Below are 19,939 nucleotides of genomic sequence, written 5' to 3'. Positions count from 1 at the left end.
TCTTGGAGACCATAATGCTGCTTATAAGAGGCATGAAGCAGCTGCCTGCAGAAGCCCTGTCTCTCAGCATAAAGACACATGCTTAATCCTGTGGGCAGTTAGGAACCCTGGTATTGCGCAACTTTTCCTATCTGAAATATACAACACACCAAAGAAAGTGGTGACTATAACACATGACTGTAACAAAAGGGGTGGGGAGTGCTCTTTGGAAGCTGAATATATTCTTAAATGACACCTTGATGCTGGTTACCAATCCCTTAACTAGTCTCATTCTGTAGAAGGAGGCAGAAGCAGTTTCCCCAAAGGCTAAGATGAGATGTGTATTCCCCATATCACTTGGTCACTTGATGCTTGACACTACTGCATGCTAAATGTGTTAGTTAAGTGCTTTGCATGGGTTTACTATGTTTGTTCTGATAATATTTCTATGATGTAAGTACTGGTCTAAGCTTCATTTTACAGCTGAGAAAATTGAGGCACAAAATAGCTGAACTCATTTGCTCAAGTTCCCACAGCCAGGAAATGGGGAATTCAGGATTCAAACCCAGACCATCCCCTTAACTAATCTCCTGTGGTTTAGTTAATCAATTCAGAGAAGAGATTGAGGTCAAGTTGATTTCAAAGTCCTTTGCACCTTTGATCCTCTAAGCTTGCTCACAGAGTACTGGTATTTTGGTAACCTAAGTCAATACAGCTGAGTTTTCTCAAGGATCCTGTTAAATGTAGATACTTGCTGGGTTTTTATGGGGCCAGTGGGGTGCAAAGTGAAGGTGCCCAACCTTTTATCAGAGACTGGAATATAAGGATACTTAGTTGGAAATGCCTGCTTAACCTAAAAATCTTGTAGACCAATTCACCATGCAACTTAGTGTAATGAACCATCCAAAAGCTAGACTCAGACAACATCGGTTCAAATTCTTCCTCTTAAATTCATTAACACAGCGTTTTTCAACCGCTGTTCCGCGGCACACTAGTGTGCCGCGAGATGTTGCCTGGTGTGCCGTAGGTGCAGACAAGACAAGAATTTTATAATTTTTCACTATTTTGTTTACTTAATATTTCATAATAAAGTAATTATAAAATACTTTCTTTGTGTTTATTTGATTCCTATTCAAGAGAATTACTTTATATATAGTCAATATAGGCACAGAGTTAAATTTTTTAACATTTTCTAATGGTGGTGTGCCTCGTGATTTTTTTCATGAAACAAGTGTGCCTTTGCCCAAAAAAGGTTGAAAAACACTGCATTAACAATCAAGAGGGCAAGTTACTTCTCTGAGTCTTAGTTTTTTCTCTTCTATAATAGAAATCAATGAGTGCTCATCTTCAATAGTTGCTGTGAGGATTTAATGAGATAATGAAGGTGAAGTGTCTGACACAGAAAATGTTAAATAGAATCAAGCTATTAATTCTGGCATCAACTATGCAATAGAACAACAAACCTCAAGAATTCCTCTGAAACAAACAAATATATATATTAAGGCTAATATGCAAAATGTCCCATCAGGAGTTCAACTGGGAGACTGGGAGTTCAATCGCTTGCTATGATGTGCGCTGACCATCAGGGGGTGGTGAGGAACAAAGGAAGGCCCTGGTCAGCAGCCAGAAGCCTGGGAAGGGAGGTCCTGGCTGGCAGCTGGAAGGCCCTGGTCAACCCTGGTCAGCCCTGATCACCTGCCAGGACTAGGGACCCTACCCATGCATGAATTTCATGCACTGGGCATCTAATATAGAATAATATTGAATATAAACTGTAATTGAAAAAATTAATAAAAGATCATTTTGATTTTTTTAAAAAATAGAGTTCCCAATTGCCAACAAAATTGGTTTGTAAAGGTTCTTCATGACCTACTCACACAAGGTCTTTAACAAAAGGAACATAGAAGACTCTGCTATGTAGACTTTGTCTCATCTTCTTCCTGTCTCCTCTCATGTCACTCACAGCCATGCACTTTATATCTTATAACATCTGATTCCATAGATGTTCTCCTTATATTTGCAAAAGTCCTATATGAAATAAAATCCACAAATTTCAGAAGTATGGGCAGGATTAGGGATACCAACAAGAATGGTAAAGCACTCAGGGTCTAGGAAGACCAGTAAGTCATTATACCCTTGGTCTGGAGGGCTAACACAATGGATCAGTATTGCCAGCCTAATGAGAGCTAGAGCTGTGGAGAAGTTTTTAGTAAGATCTATAATCAGGGAAGACTTCAGTCAGTGCCAGAAATGAGACTCGGAGCAAGGAAGGAATAAAGATAAAATTCCAAGACCTTCTTCTCCAACTCTTGATCTGTCAGTGCCTCCCATTAGCCAAACTCTGCCATATCCAACAGACAAGTTGATACATTCCACAGGTTCAGCCTCATGAGATACATAAGAGGGAAGAGAAATAATTAGAGAATAACTAACAAGCTCAACTTTCCTACTTCCATGCCTTTTACATTTGGTTCACTAAAACTGTAATGACCTTCTGTGAACATATTCATCTTAAGGCTTTGCTCAAATATAACCTTCATAAAAAAGCCTTCTCTGTTGTATTATAGCCATTCATTCTCCAGTCATACTTACGCAAACACTAATAATTCTATGTTGTAAGTATATGTATTTTTGCCTGGATCCCTAAAGAGTCAAATAACTTCTCAGGGTCAGGGGACTAGTTTTATTCAACTGTGCAGTCCAAGCTCTTAGTATGGGATCTGGCTCAGGTGTGCTGCAATAATGTGGGTTAAACTGAACTATACATGGGAGGGTGTTTTTAAAAAATTCAGATACCAACAAGATAATTTAATTTTCATTAACAACCTGTCACCCCATCGCTGGGAGCACTAGATTCTGTGGAACAAGTAACATTCCTTAGGGTTAGCTTCATTTGGAGACTTCATAGAAACTATCTCTTGACATTTACCAAAATTTTACAACCAATTTTCTGTAAAGATAAAATTCCCAATACCCACAATTTGACAAATTATAGGAAAAGCAAGGTGCTCTGAAACAGTTACATTTTCTATCAGTACTTGAATGTTGCTTTAGTTTCACCTAGATTTCTTATCACAGTCTAGGGAGCCAAATAAGGGCAACTGTTGCAGCAGGCAGTCTTGACAGAACAACATCAGCTTAAGTAAGCTTCTTCAGATGGAGGCAGTACTCTTCAGGTGATCTTCAGAGTACCTGAAGGTACCTCAACCAGTTCATTTAAGGATAATGACTGGATGATGTAAAATAGAATTAAAGAAGAAAAGAAAAATGAAAGAATATTTCCCATGAGCTGCTTTTCACCTGCTGTCAATATGAGTAAAGACTTATTAAGTGCTCTTAGACCAAGCCAATGTCAAAGGTTGAATGTTTTAACCCAGAATATTTCTTTAGCTCAATTTAACTTAATTCCCTTTCTGCCCAGTGCCTCCAACACTTTCTGAGTCTCTGCAACAACTTCCATGAAGACAAGTGTCAAATAATGCTGAGAATTTAGGCTCTATCTCTGCCACTCACTTGCTGTGGAATGTAGTCTCTGTCTTTTGACTTGTTTCTTTATTTTCAAAATTGGCAATTCTGAATTCGCCTCATAAAATGCATTGGAGAAAGTAAGAAGAGATCAATAAATTTTCCAATCAGGAAGGAAGGCTCCAGAGACAATGTGATATTTGAGTTGGGTTAGATGTGCTGGGCATGGAGGTGAAGAAGGGCATGAAAGATTGAAGAACTAGCAAGTTCCCTGATGCAGATGCAGCTGATATGTAGGGTGCATGGATGTGAATGACAGGAGATGACACTTGAAGGGAAGCTTTAAGAATGTCTGTGAAGCCGAAACCGGTTTGGCTCAGTGGATAGAGCGTCGGCCTGAGGATTGAAGGGTCCCAGGTTCGATTCCGGTCAAGGGCATGTACCATGGTTGCGGGCACATCCCCGGTGGGGGGTGTGCAAGAGGCGGCTGATTGATGATTCTCTCTCATCGATGTTTCTAACTCTTTATCCCTCTCTCTTCCTCTCTGTAAAAAATCAATAAAATATATATTTTAAAAAAAGAATGTCTGTGAAAAGACTTCAATGCTTGTAAGGTATTGAGACTTAAGAACCAAGGAGATGGCATAGCTAGTGGAGAAACTGTTATCGAATGTTTTGGTTTCAGGACCAATTTATACTCTTAGAAATTATTGAGGACCTCAGAGAGCTTTTGTTTTTGTAGTTGATATATTGATTTTTACCATATTGCAAATTTGAATTTTTAAAAGTTTTTATTAATTCATTTAAAATAAAAATAATAAACTACTAGTAACTATTTATTAAAATAAATAACATGTTTTAATGAAATATATATATCCTATATAATAAAGAGGTAATATGTAAATTGACCCTCACGCCCTTACATCACATGATGCCCCTCTACATTGTCACAAGATGGCTGCCCCATATTGTCACAAGATGGCAGCCCCATGTTGTCACAAGATGGCCGGCAGGGGGGGCAGTTGGGAGGCCTGCAGGGGAGGGCAGTTGGGGGTGATCAGGCTGGCAGGGGAGCAGTGAGGTGTCAATCATGGGGCAGGAGCGGTTAGGTGTCAATCAGGCTGGCAAGGGAGTGGTTAGGGGGCTATCAGGCTGGTAGGCAGAGTGGTTTAGGTGGCTATCAGGCCTAGCTGCTTGATTAGGAGCCAGCAGTCTCAGATTGTGAGAGGGATGTTCAACTGCCTGTTTAAGCTCTATCCCAAGGCATTGGGACTAAGCCATTGGTTGGACATCCCCTGAAGAGTCCCAGCTTGGAGAGGGTGCAGGATGGGTTGAGGGACACCCCTTTAGTGTGTGTGTGTGTGTGTGTGTGTGTGTGTGTGTGTGTGTGTGTATCTTTTATTTATTTTATTTTTTTAATTTCCAAGGTACTTGGTAAAACAGGTCACAGCACTCAGCCTTTCCTGATTCTGCCAATACACAAGCGACAAATGGCTTACTGGCAGCTGAGGGGCACTCTGCAATAGCATGTTTGAGAATTGAATAAAAATTCATATAAAAGAAATAATCAAATAGTTTCCATAGGAACACATAAGTGTGACCCGTCGCCTAGGCCTTCCACCTTGTTCCATCTGTGTCATCTCAATTTACAAAGACATTTCAAACTAGCAATCATTAAGTTAAGTGGTCCCCCCAAATCCTTATGTCAAGCTATACTTGCATAACAACTACAGGAATGGCGTATACACGTTAACTCGGGCCGACGTGCAGGGCACTGGATGTCCTCCTCCACCTCGGGCAGGAAGTCACGGTTCTGGACTTGCTGTATCAGTTGCCAAGTCAGCCTTGACTTCACATAGTAGATTGTTTGCCTCTGGAACCCACTGAAATTAGAAGCAGCAGCCACGGTGTAAGCACCCATGTTTTCAAAGAGTATCCTGTCCCCCACGTGCATCTCGGGCAAGCCGCAGCACTCCACGATGTGATTGAGGCCCTCACAAGTCAGCTCCCAGATGAAGGAGGAGCAGTACTTATCTTTTGGTTTGGGCATCCTCTGCAGAAGGGGCTTCACGTGCTCATGACTGAAGAGTATGAGTTAAAGGACCCATGTACTCCATCATTCACATAATACATGAAGGTCTTCTTGCTCAACTCATCTTCATCATCAGAGCCCGTTTGTTCCTTTAAGACCAGTTTTTTGGCAATGATATTAACTTCAGGTGTGAAAGCTGATGCAAATAGTATCTGCCCAGCTCAGCTATGAGTGTCACTCCCGAGTCTGATGAAAAATACTTGTCCAGGGCTGGGTTGATTACACTGGTGATCTCCTCAAATTTAAGCTTAGTATCCTCAGATCCAGGAAAGCCACAACTGATATCCATCAGGTACATGTTGAAGCCAACCTTAGCCCCCATGTTGAAGACACAGTGGGCATCAGAGATGGCCTGCACAAAGGTCTCAGGGTTAGTACAGCAACTGCCCACGTGAAAACTCACACCGATGATATTGATGCTCCTTGGCCCATTCCAAAGGAAGCCAGCTGGTCTTGAGTGTGGCACCAAATTTAACAGTGAGACGACACACTGTTTTGGAGTCATTGGTGGCAATTTGCAAAACCAGCTTTGCCTTTGGATGTGACCTGGCAACTTTCATCTGCTTGACTTCGCTATTGAAAGTTATCATCTGGATTCCATTACTGGCGGTATATTTTATCTGAGACACTTGTTTACAAGGGTGTGCATAGATAATCCTCTCTGGAAGCACCCCAAGACTCTGCACCAACTGTATCTCAGTCTTGCTGGCACAGTCAAAGCCCAACCCGATGTCAGCCAGGGTCTTCACTATGGTCCTTTGTCATTGCATTTGACTGCATAGAAGGGGGTGACCCGCGGAAGAGCTTTTAGCTACCGCAGGTGTTTCTTTAGAATGTCTTCTGGGCCCGTGACATAGAAAGCACCCTTATCATCTGAAGAATAGACTTCATTAATTTTCTGGTCCAGGATGTCCTTGGTGGTAAAGCCCTCATCGAGGAAATGGCAGTCAAACTCTTCATTGCTAACGATGTTCATGTTCATGATTTCTGGATGTTCCGAAATGCAACACAAAGGAAAATGAAGAGATGGGAATTAGGAAATCATTGCCAGCTGTTCAGATGTGGCCCTCCAGGAACTCCCAGTCCATGGGAGATGGGTCTTCTCTGTGTAGCAGCGGGAATGCCTCGAAGCACTGGCCGCCTCACACCAACCCCATGGAGACACCACTGTGCACGGAGGACCACCAGCCACTGCCATCAGCTGCGGGCCCAGCCGACCACTGCCTCCCTCTCTCCCATGGAGATGGACAGCCCAAGTGGAGCTGGAGTGCTTGCAGAGGGGCAGCAGCAGTGGAGGCTGAAGAGACTGACCTATACATAACTTTTCTAAAACAAAATATATAGAGAAGAATTATATCATTTTAGATTTTTGCAAAACTTTTTATTGTCTGGTTTAATAGAAGATAGCTAGATTCTTATGGCTGTTTCTGAACACAATCTATTATGTTGTTTTGTTTGAGGAAAATGCATACAATCTGGCCTCACTCAAGTACATGCATAGTTTTCTTTGACACTACACCAAAATCTAACACGTGTGGTGTTTTTTTAATAAAAAATTTAAAATATATTTTATTGATTTTTTTATAGAGAGGAAGGGAGAGAGATAAAGGGTTAGAAATATTGACCAGATGCCTTCTCCACACCCCCTACTGGGGATGTGCCAGCAACCAAAGTACATGCCCTTGACTGAAGTCGGACCTTGGACCTTTCAGTTCACAGGCCAATGCTCTATCCACTCAGAGAAACAGGTTAGGGCAAAAACAAAGAACCTTAAAAGCTATGGGAGAGACAGAAAGTTACCTACAAGGGAGCTCCCATTAGATTGTCAGCTGAATTCTCAATTAAAAAAACCACACACTTCAGGCCAAAACGGAGTGCCATGAAATAAGCAAAGTAATGAAAACTAAGGGACTATACCCAAGACTACTCTATCCAGCAAGGCTATCATTCAAAATTGAAGGTGAAATGAAGAGTTTCACAGACAAAAAAAAAGTTTATTACCACCAAACCAGTTATGCAAGAAATGTTAAGGGGACAGTTGTAAGAAGAAGAAATAGACAGAAAGAGAAGAACACAGGCATAAAGAATAAGAATGGCAATAAATAAGTACCTACCAATAATAACCTTAAACATAAATGGCCTAAATGATCCAATCAAAAGATATAGGGTAGCTGAATGGATAAGAAAACAAAGCTATATATATGCTGTCTACCAGAAACCCACATCAGAACAAAAAACTCACACAGAATGAAAGTGATGGGATAGAGAAATTTTTTCTAGGCAAATGGAAATGAAAAAAAAAAAATCTGGGTTAGCAATACACATATCTGACAAAAGAGACTGCAAAGTGAAGGCTATAACAAGATACAATTAAGGCCACTTAATATTACTAAAGGAATCAGTACAACATAAGGATAGAACTCTGGTATACATATATGCACCAAATACAGGAAAATCAAAATATAGAAAAACACTTCTGGAGAATTTTAAAGGAGAAATGGATAGAAATACAATCAGAATAGGGGACTTAACACCCCACTGATACCACTGAATAGATCTAGACAAAAATCAACAAGGAAATAGCAATCATAAACAACACATTTGATCAGATGGAATTATCTGATATTTACAGAACATTTCACCCCAAAGCTACAGAATATACATTCTTAAGTGCACATGAAACAGTTTCAAAGATAGACCACATGTTAGGACACAAACCAAATCTCTACAAGTTAAAAAAAAATAAATTGAAATCATATTAAGCATCCTCTCAGATCACAATGAAATGAAATTAGAAATAAACTATTAAAAAAAAACTATTAAAACACATGGATGGTAAATATCATGTTATTAAAAAATGAAAGGGTTACCAAAGAAATAAAAAACTTCTGGAAACAAATGAAAATGAATAAATAAAAAACCCACATGCAGGAGTCAACCAATGTGTCTCACATCAATGTTTCACTTCCTGTCTCTCCAACACCCTCTCATTATATCTAAAAAGCAATGTTAAAATTACCCTCACGTAGGATTAACAAAACAAAACAAAACAAAACAAAACAAAACAAAAATCAAGACAGCCAAAGAATACATTTGTTATTACCCAAAATCATTTGCAGAGACCAGAAGCTGCTGAGCACTGAGACACTTCTTGGACAATTTACTGCTTGTGCCTAGAGTATAACTTGGTGTGTGATAGGTTCCCAATGCATATTAGGAGGAATGAATTATATTCACTAAATGCTTGTCCAGTCAGGCCAGGCAGTGGCAAAGGGAAAGTGGATCTTATCAGAAGCTTGAATATCCACAACTGCAGCAATCATTGAACAGCTGGAAGCACCAGAACACTTGTCCCCAATTGGCACAAATATGCAGATTTAAAGGAGTTCTTCACTCCAACACAGAAAAGTCGATTTCACTGGGGATAAGAAGAGAGAGGTCCTACATCAGAGGAGGGAGACAAGATGGCGACCGATCAGACGGACTGGTTCTGAGTCTAGTCCCAGAACAGATAGAATCAGCTTCTAAAAGTCTCTCAGGGAGTACAGATTGGCGAGCTAAGGGGTAGCATAACTAAAAAAAAAAAAAAAAAAAAAAAAAAAAAAAAAAAGGTAAGGGTCATCTGGACAGGATTTCCTGACCAAGCAGCCAGCACTGCAGCGGCAGAGACCTCTCCCGGAGCTATGGGCTCAGAGGGAAGGCTGCACCATCTTACCACAAAAGGAGGACCTTCTCTGAGGCCTGGAAAACCCACAGCAGAGGAGACCATCGAGCAGCTGTGACGCCCCAATCAGTGCAAACAAGTGGATTCAAGGGAGTTCTTCAGTCACCCATGGAAAGGTCAGAGTTTGCGGGGAAAACGTGAGGGTTCTGGGTCACCACAGCGCAGGCGGCGACTGTAGCCTCAGCGCGCCCCATGGGCTCCGCGCCCACTTGCCTTGCTCCACAACCGGCCCTAGCCCTGCGCGGCCTCGCGCCACCAGCGGCCCCGCTCGGCTGATGACCCTAGTCCCACGCGGCCCCAGCCACGCACCACAAGGGGCCCTAGCCCTGCGCGGTCTCACGCCACCAGCAGCCCTGCGCCGGGGACCACCCTTGCCAGCATGACTCCATGCCACCAGTGGCTCTGCACCACCAGCGTCCCTAGCCCTGCCTGGCCCCGCACCCGGAGCTGCAAAGAGGGAGACAGTGGCTGCAGAGGGAGTCGCGCACTGCAGGACCCAGCGGTGGGTTTGGTGTGATCTTCCCCAAAATCAGGTCTTTTTAAAAAAAAAACACCAAGGAACGTGGGACAAATTGTTAAAAATCGGGATCGCCCCAAAAAGCGGAACATCTGGACACCTGGGTGCAGACACATCCTGTGCCTGATCCACTTCACCTCCTTGCTTCTGAGTACTAGGGAAATACTGCCCAGTTTGGCATATCCTGAGACTGCAGAGGGAAATTGCCTTCCTGGAAACAGGGGATCAGAGTGATAAAGGACAGTCTGGGGGCCAGCCTGCACCCTGGCAGCCTACTGGGACAAAACATAGAGCCATAGAGAAAGAAGGCTAGAGGAACCAAAAAGACTGAAAAGTCAAACCAGAAACACTGTCACCTAGGGGATGAATTATAAACTGACTTTTTTTTTTTTTGTTCCCCTTTTTTCCTTTCCTTTTATTTTTTTTAATTACTTTTAATTAATCAAAAATAAACATACACAAATAACTAAGATGTAGCCTACTTAAAATTAAGGACTACCTTACAAAACTGAGGTACGGGGGAATGCTGGGAACTCTAATATTGTCTGGACTGAGAATCAGGCGTGCTAAATATAATAACAGAGGAAGTGAATGACCACTACTGGACATTTTTATGCTAACTTTTCTATTCTTTATTTTTTTACATCTTTTACTTAAGAAATGAATTTTTTCCTTTTATCCTTACTTGATTTTACCTTTTCAATTATTACATTTTTCAATTTTCAATCATCAATATTATTACTGCTATTTTGCATTTTTTATTTCCTTTTTCTTTTTTTTTTTTCCTTCAGGACCATTTTACTTTCTCTTTATTTTACATTGGGATTAATCTTCATTCTATTTTAATCTCTACTATAGCATCGTTCAACTCTATCTCAAGAGGACCTTTAGGACATCACTCTCTTACTGACCTTTACCTTTTTGACTCCTGTTTATCTCATCCTTTCCAGCTTTAGTTTCTCTCTATTCTTTCTATATACCCCCTGCTAAAACTCTCACCATAGTTATAGACCTAATTTCCACCCCACTGCTCCAAGTGTATAAATACCACTCTCTTCACTATATTAACTAGTTAAAAAAAAAAAAACAAAAAAACTATTCTCCTCTCTATCCTTTTGTTGTTGTTTATGTGAATATTGATTAGAGTGAATTTATATGATTTTTAGTGAAATTGTTAGGTTTATTCTTGTGTTGTTATTGTTGCTCAGTATTTTTTAAATTCCTTTGTTTTTGTTTCTTTTTTACTTCTGTTTATCATAGCTTTGCTTAATAATATGGATATTGTAGTTTGTATTAATCTCCAAGTATTGTTGCTGGCATTTGCTGGGATTAGTAGTTGTTCTATGGGAATTTTCTCCACATATATATATAGTTTGTTCCCCTTTCTCTCTTAGTCTGCTTCTTCTTCTTCTTCTTCTTCTTCTTCTTCTTCTTCTTCTTCTTCCTCTCTCTCTCTCTCTCTCTCTCTCTCTCTCTCTCTCTCTCTCTCTCTCTCTTTCTCTCTATCTTTTCTTCTCCCTGTTTCCCAACATCATTTCGAACTTACTTTTTTCTATCTCTTTATTTATCATTCCTTTTTTATTTTTTATTTTTATTTTATTTATTTATTTTTTTAAACCTTTCTTCTTTCTCTCCTATCCCCTAATTTGCCTTTCTCTAGGGGGTCACCTTTAGTAAAGCTTATCTATATCGCAAATACATTCTTGTTCAGTGCTTTTTGTGTTGTACCTGGTAGTGTTGTATTTTGTACCTTTAAATAAATGCAGGAGAAAGATAACTACATAACCAGACATCCTGAAAAGAGAGACTATGGGCAGACAAAGAAATAGCCCACATATGAAAGAAAAGCAGGCATCACCAGAAAAGGAAATAAATGAGGTAGAGGCAAGCAACCTACCAGAGCAGGAATTCAGAGTAATGATCATAAGATGGCTAAAAAGAATGGTAGACAAATTTGACAATAACCAAGAAGAAATGAAGAACAACCATGAAGAATTAAAGAAGAACCAAGAGGAATTGAAGAAGAACCAAGAGGAAATGAAGATGAACCAAGAAGAAATGAAAAATGACATTGCTACCATGAAGAACTCAATAGAAAGAATCAAGAGTAGACAAGATGAAGCAGAGGACCGCATCAGTGAGCAAGAAGACAAGATGGAAAAAAATACCCAATTAGAGCAGCTTCTGGAAAAAAAAATTAAAAAATAGGAGGAGAGCCTATGGGAGCTTTGGGACAATGCAAAACAAAACAATATTCAAATAGTAGGGGTTCCAGAAGGAAAGGAAACTGAGATAGACATGGAAAAAGTATTTCAAGAAATAATGACAGAAAAATTTCCTGAGATAGAGAAGAAGAAAACCACAGAAATCCAACATGCTCGCAGAGTCCCAAGCAAAAGGAATTCCAGAAGATCGATGCCAAGGCACATTATAATTAAATTGGCAAACACCAACGACAAAGTAAGAATCTTAAAAGCAGCCAGAGAGAGACAGAAAGTTACATATAAAGGAACCCCCATCAGACTAGCAACTGATTTCTCAACAGAAACTCAACAGGCCAGAAGGGAATGGGATGAAATATGCAAAGTCATGCAAAGGAAGGGTCTGAATCCAAGAATACTATAACCAGCAAGGCTATCAATCAAAATTGAAGGGGAAATCAGGAGCTTCACAGACAAAAAAAGACTGAAGGAATTTATCTCCACCAAACCAGCAATGCAAGAAATGCTAAAGGGTCTACTGTAAAAATAAAGAAATAGGAAGCGAAGAAGGAACACAGGGGTATAGAATAAAAATGGCGTCAAATGAGTACCTATAACTAATAACTTAAATGTAAATGGATTAAATGCTCCAATCAAAAGACATAGGGTAACAGATTGGATAAGAACACAAGACCCATACATCTGTTGTCTACAAGAAACCCACTTCAGAAAAAAAGACGCACAAAGACTGAGGGTGAAGGGATGGAAAAAGGTTTTCCAGGGAAATGGAAATAAAAAAAAGAGCTGAGGTAGCAATACTTATATTGGACAAATTAGATCTCAAAGTGAAGGACATAAGAAGAAATAATGAAGGCCACTTCATAATACTAAAGGGAGCATTCCAACAAGAAGAAATAACCCTGGTAAATATATATGCACCCAATACGGGAGCACCTAAATACATAAAAAAAAAAAAAATTGCTGGAGGACATTAAGGGAGAGAATAATAGCAATACAGTCATAGTAGGAGATATTAATACCCCACTGTCATCCTTCATCAAATCATCTAAACAAAAAATCAGCAAAGAAATTTCAATCCGAAATGACTCACCAGACCAGATGGAATTAATCGACATCTTCAGAAAATTCCACCCCAAAGCCACACAATATACATTCTTCTCAAGTGAACATGGGTCATTCTCAAAGATAGACCACATTTTGGGACATAGGCAAAGTCTCTTTAAACTCAAGAAGATAGAAATCATGTGAAGCATCTTCTCAGATCATAGTGGCATAAAACTGGAAATTAGCTAAAATAAAAATAATCCAAAGAAATCAAACACATGGAAACTAAACAGCATGGTATTAAACAAGGACTGGGGTACCAGAGAAATCAAGGGAGAAATTAAAAACATCCTGGAAAAAAATGACAATGAAAACACAACAATGCAAAATTGGGACACAGCAAAAAGCAATTTTGAGAGGGAAGTTCATATCCCTACAAGCCTATTGCAAAAAAAAGAAAAAGAAAAAATGGTAACAAATTATCTAACTCTACAACTCAAAAAGTTAGAAAAAGAGCAACAAGAAAAGCCCAGTGTAAGCACAAGAAAGGAAATAACAAAAATCAGAGCGAAGATAAACGACATAGAGACCAAAGAAACAATATATTAGATAAACAAAACCAAGAGCTGGATCTTTGAAAGGATAAACAAGATATATGAACCTCTAGCCAGGCTAACAAAGAACATAGAGAGAGGACTCAAATAAACATAATCAGAAACCAAAGAGGTGAAATAACAACAGACCCCGCCAAATACAAAGGATTGATACAAAATATTATGAACAACTCTATTCCAACAACCTGAACAACCTGGAGGAAATGGACATATTCCTAGAAAAACACAACCTTCCAAAACTCAATCAGGAAGAATCTAAAAATCTCAATAGAAAAGTAACTTGGGAAGAAATTGAAATAGTCATCAAACAGCTTCCAGCAAATAAAAACCCAGGGTCAGGTGGCTTCACGGGAGAGTTTTACCAAACATTCAAGGAAGAACTAAAACCTATCCTCCTCCGACTATTCCAAAAAATTCAAGAGAAAGAAACACATCCAAACTTTTCTATGAAGCCAGCATCACCCTTACACCAAAACCAGATAAAGACAACTCAATGAAAGAGAATTACAGGCCAATATCCCTCATGAACATAGATGCCAAAATCCTCAACAAAATTATAGCAAATCGGCTCCAGCAGAGCATCACAAAGATTATACACCATGACCAAGTAGGATTTATTCCGGGAATGCAAGGATGGTACAATATCTGCAAATCAATAAACGTGATATATCACATAAACAAATTGAGAGATAAAAATCATATAGTCATATCAATTGATGCAGAAAAAGCATTTGATAAAATCCAACACCCTTTCCTGATAAAAACTCTCAACAAGGTGGGAGTACAAGGATCATACCTGAACATAATAAAAGCTAATGTGATAAACCCACAGCCAACATCATACTTAATGGGCAAAAACTAAAACCATTCCCTCTAAGAACAGGAACAAGACAGAGAAGCCCACTATCGCTACTCCTGTTTGACATATTACTGGAAGTACTAGCCATTGCAATTAGACAAGAAGAGGAAATAAAAGGCATCCATATTGGAAAAGAAGAAGTACGGTTATCCTTATTTGCAGATGACATGATATTGTACATGAAAAACCCAAAAGACTCCATTAAAAACTAATTGACTTAATAAATGAATTTGGCAATGTAGCAGGATACAAAATTAGCGCCAAGGAATCTATGGCATTTCCATGCACCAACAGTGAACTTATAGAAAGAGGGATTAAAAAAGTAATTCCATTTACTATCGTACCAAAAAAATTAAGATACCTAGGAATAAACTTAACTAAGGAAGTAAAGGACCTATATGTGGAAAAGTACACGACACTGAAAAAAGAAATAAAGGAAGATGTAAACAGATGGAAGAACATACCATGTTCATGGATTGATAGAACCAATATCATCAAAATTTCCATACATCCTAAAGCAATCTATAGGTTCAATGCACTCCCCATTAAAATACCAATGGCATATTTCACCGACCTAGAAAGAACTCTCCAAAAGTTCATTTGGAACAATAAAAGACCCTGAATAGCCACAGCAATCACTATGCTCAATTGATATTTGACAAGGGGGCACAAATATACATTGGAGTCAAGACAGTCTCTTCAATAAATGGTGTTGGGAAAATTGGACAGATACATGCAAAAGAATGAAACTAGATCACCAACTTACACCATACACAAAAATAAACTCAAAATGGATACAGGACTTAAACATAAGATGGGAAACCATAAAAATACTAGAGGCATCTAGTAGGAGGGATCTCAATACCAGACTTCAAGCTGTATTACAAAGCCACTGTTTTCAAAACAGCCTGGTACTGGCACAAGAACAGACATATAGATAAATGGAATTGAATCGAGAACCCAGATATCAACCCATATTAATATGCTCAATTAATATTTGACAAAGGGGGCACAAATATACAATGGAGTCAAGACAGTCTCTTCAATAAATGGTGTTGGGAAAATTGGACAGATACATGCAAAAGAATGAAACTAGATCACCAACTTACACCATACACAAAAATAAACTCAAAATGGATTCAGGACTTAAACATAAGATGGGAAACCATAAAAATACTAGAGGCATCCACAGGCAGCAAAATCTCAAATGTATGCAAAAGAACTTCTTCACTGATACTGCCCCTAGGGCAATGGAAGCTAAAGAGAAAATAAACAAATGGGACTACATCAAAATAAAAAGCTTTTTTACAGCAAAAGAAACCATCAACAAAACAACAAGAAAGCCCACTGTATGGGAGAATATATTTGCAAGTGTTATCACTGATAAAGGTTTAATCTCCAACATCTATAGACAGCTTATACAACTAAGTAAAAGGAAAATGAACGATCCAATTAAAAATGGGCAATGGACCTAAATAGAATATTTTCAAAAGAAGACAGAAGGAAGGCCAAGAGGCACATGAAAACATGCTCAAAGTCACTAATTATCCAAGAGATGCAAATCAAAACAACAATGCGGTAGCATCTCACACCTGTCAGAATAGCCAAAATCAACAAATCAACAAACAACAAGTTTTGGCAAGGTTGCGGAGAAAAAGAAACCCTCATGCACTGCTGGTGGGAATGCAGACTGGTGCAACCACTGTGGAGGACAGTATGGAGTTTCCTCAAAAAACTGAAAATGGAACTCCCATTTGACCTAGTAATCCCACTCCTAGGAATATATCCCAAGAAACTAGAAACACCAATCAGAAAGGATATATGCACCCCTATGTTCATAGCAGCACAATCTACAATAGCTAGAATTTGGAAACAGCCTAGTTGCCCGTCAGTCAAAAAACTATGGTACATCTACACAATGGAATACTATGGTGACATAAAAAAGAAGGAATTCTCATCATTTGCAGCAACCTGGATAAAACTGGAGAACATCATGCTGAGTGAAATAAGCCAGTCAATGAAAGAGAAATACCACATGACCTCACTCATTTATGGATATTAAATTATATTATAAACTGATGATCCAAAAGACGGATATAAAGACAGTAAAGCAACAAGCAGACTGTCAAATTACAGCGGGGAGGGTAGGGATATCTGGGGGAGATAAGAGATCAACCGAAGGACTTGTATACATGCATATAAGTACAACCAATGGACACAAAACTCTGGGGAGGGAGAGTATGTTTGGGAGGGGGGACAATGTTAAAATAAGCACAAAGATAATAATTTAATAAAAATATAAAAAAAAATAAAAAATAAAAAAAAATGAAGAGAGAGAACTACATAACCAGATTTCCGGAGAAGAGAAACCATACTGAGACAAAAAACAAAACAAAACAAACCAAAAACAGGAAATAAGGAAGGCCAAGAGACATATAAAAACATGCTCAAAGACACTAATCACCTGAGAAATTCAAATCAAATGACAATGAGGTACTATCTCACACCTGTCAGAATGGCTATCATCAACAAATCAACAAATGACAAGTGCTGGTGAGGATGTGTAGAAGAAGGGACCCTTGTGCACTGCTTGTGGGAATGCAGACTGGTGCAGCCACTGTGAAAGACAGTGTGGAGTATCCTCAAAAAAACTGAAAATGGAACTCCTTTTTGACCCAGTGATCCCACTTTTACCCTGTTTCCCCCAAAATAAGACAGTGTCTTATATTAATTTTTGCTCCCAAAGATGCGCTAGGTCTTATTTTCAGGGGATGTCTTATTTTTCCATGAAGAAGAATACGGTACACATTTATTGTTAAATGAAAATAAAGGAAATTTATTACCTGTGTACGGTACGACAGTACTGTAGTTGTCAACACAAACCAAACTGTGAATCATACAGTATCAAGAATTTACTCATTTATTCAATGACAATCATGTCATCATCTTCTGGAGCATCATAATAACAATCCAATTCCTGAATTTCCTGGCGAATTTCTTTTGACTCCATTTCTTTCAGAACCAGTGGACCAAATCTCTCATGTTTAGCAATAGCACTGTCTTTAAATGAGTACTTCTTGTCAAGGTAGCCTGCTCACAGTGCATTTGCAATGCAACTGTAAGTGATTTTCTCCCATGAATTCTTCACCCAAGTCACAACCTCTTGTAGTTTAGGTTTCACAAAGTTCCCATGCTGATTTCTCTCCATTCTATTTTCAATGTAGTCCATTAATTTCCATGAGCAAATTGTCTTTGAATATCTTGTTTATTGCAATATCAAGAGATAGGCAGTCATTCCTGTGGGAATCATTATCTGATCTATTTTTCTTTCCTGAAGAAATGTCTTCATGTCTTTAGCGTGGTGAGTGCTGGCTGCATCCCAGACTAGCAGACCTCTTTGGCTCCCTCGCATAACAAGCATTAAATCGATCCACTTCCTTATAACTGCTTGTGTGGCCCAGGCTTTTTCAGTTTCAAGAATAAAAACATCCAAAAAAAGTTCAATCTTTTCCTTCTTGCCCTTAGAAATGATTAAAGATGGGATTTTAGCGCCATCCAGATGAATTGCCAAAATACAGGAAACACGTGCACTTTCATAAGCAGTGGAGGGAATGTACACTAAGGAGGCACCCCACTGTTCAATTTTTGTTTGAGATGATTGGCCCATAAACACTGAAGGTTCATCCATAGCAATCATGTTGGAAAGATTGTATTTAGAGAAGTCAGCATCATCAATAAAGGACTTGAATGCAAGTGCTCGCTTAATAACGTATCTTCCAACCTAAACAATGTTGTAGATCTTCTTAAAGACAGTTCACTTCGCTGAAGGAAATTATCCAGCCAGTGTTGTGATGCTTTGAAGTCTTCGGGGGCTATGTCAAACTGTGGTGCCATTGCAAGGGCAAATTCTTGAATCTGAGCCCTATTCACAGCCAAAGCCTTTGCTCTCCTATCAACAACCCATTCACAGATCAGATCTTCCAGCTCGGAAAATAATGGTTGCTGACCTGATCCACACTTGTGCTTTTTAGCGTTTCCCTTGTCCACTTGTTCAATGAGGTTACCATACTCTGCTCGCCATTTTCAGACCAATCGGATACTCAACCTCTTCTCTTTGCAGAAAGCAGTAAGATTTTGGCCCCAAGAGTCTTCCACAATTCCTTTCTTGTACTCTACAGAGTAGCTTTTTCTTTTTGCACTCATTTCTAGGGGTAAAAAAAGGAATTGAGGTATCAAGGTGGGGGAAATGGGATCACTTAAAATGACACAGGGAGAATCAGAGGGGGGAATCAAAATGGCACAGGAGAATTAGAGGGGGGATTACCACTTTAGTAACCCCTTTTGATCCTCCTGTGTCATTTTGATTGCCCCATCTGATCCTCCTGTGTCATTTTAAGTGATCCCCCTCCGCCACCCCTGTGCCACTGAACACCTTCACCAGACATCTCCCTACCCCTTTATCAGACATTTACCCTCTGGGGCCTGCCTGGGGACTGTCACTGGGCTTGCTGGGGCCTGGATCTGGGCTGGAGCAGGGTATGCCACTGACTGAGAACCTTCAGTCATCATGAGGGCAGCCGCGAGCATCAGGTAGTGTCACCAGAGACAGACCAGCACTCACCACCTTCGCCGTGTCCTGTCCGCTCCAACCCTCCTGTTCTTCTACATGTATCTGCAAGAGTTTCCTACTCTCTCCCGCCCCGTGCTCACAGCTCACTCAGACCTCCGCTCTGCCTCCACACAGCAGTAATGTCAGGACTCTGCGTAACGTCACTGGTTGCTAGAAGTCAGTTGGGGCAACCCTAGCGACCAGTTTACGGTAAATTAATTTTCATTCTGAGACAGAGCCTAGGGGGGGCCTTATTTTCGGGGGGATGCCTTATATTTCTCTCAGAAGGAAACCTGTAAGTAGGTCTTATTTTCGAAGGATGTTTTATTTTCGGGGAAACACAGTAGTAATATATTCAAAGAAACTAGAAACACCAATCAGAAAGGATATATTCACCCCTATGTTCATAGGAGCACAATTCACCATAGCTAAGATTTGGAAACAGCATAAGTCCCCATCAGCAGATGAGTGGATTAACAAACTGTAATACATCTACATAGTGGAACACTATACTGCTGTAAAATGGAATAAAATCTTACCATTTGCATCTGCATGGATGAAACTGGAGAGCATTATGCTAAGTGAAATAAGTCATTCAGAGAAAGATAAATATCACATGTTCTCACTCATTTGTGGATTATAATGAATTACATAAACTGATGAAGAAAAACAGAGACAAAGAAGCATCAATCAGATATTCAAACCTCAGAGGGATGGTATGGGAGGGTGGAGGTAATGGGGAGAGACCAACCAAAGGACTTGTATATATGCATATAAGCATAACCAATGGATGCAGACACCAGGGAGCGAAAAC

The 19,939-nt window shown here is 39.6% G+C and overlaps 1 pseudogene across 1 annotated transcript; it reads right to left on the bottom strand.

Moving 5' to 3' along the window:
• Window positions 1–5,149: 5,149 nt before the first annotated feature.
• LOC311614835 (ornithine decarboxylase-like) lies at window positions 5,150–6,921 on the bottom strand (annotated as a pseudogene). Its single transcript has one exon. The product of its transcript is annotated as an ornithine decarboxylase-like (transcript).
• Window positions 6,922–19,939: the final 13,018 nt, after the last annotated feature.

The sequence above is a fragment of the Pipistrellus hanaki genome (assembly GCF_964339955.1).
Source record: "Pipistrellus hanaki genome assembly, chromosome: X".
In the NCBI taxonomy this organism is placed as follows: domain Eukaryota; kingdom Metazoa; phylum Chordata; class Mammalia; order Chiroptera; family Vespertilionidae; genus Pipistrellus; species Pipistrellus hanaki.
This window is presented reverse-complemented; position numbering and strand designations above follow the sequence as displayed.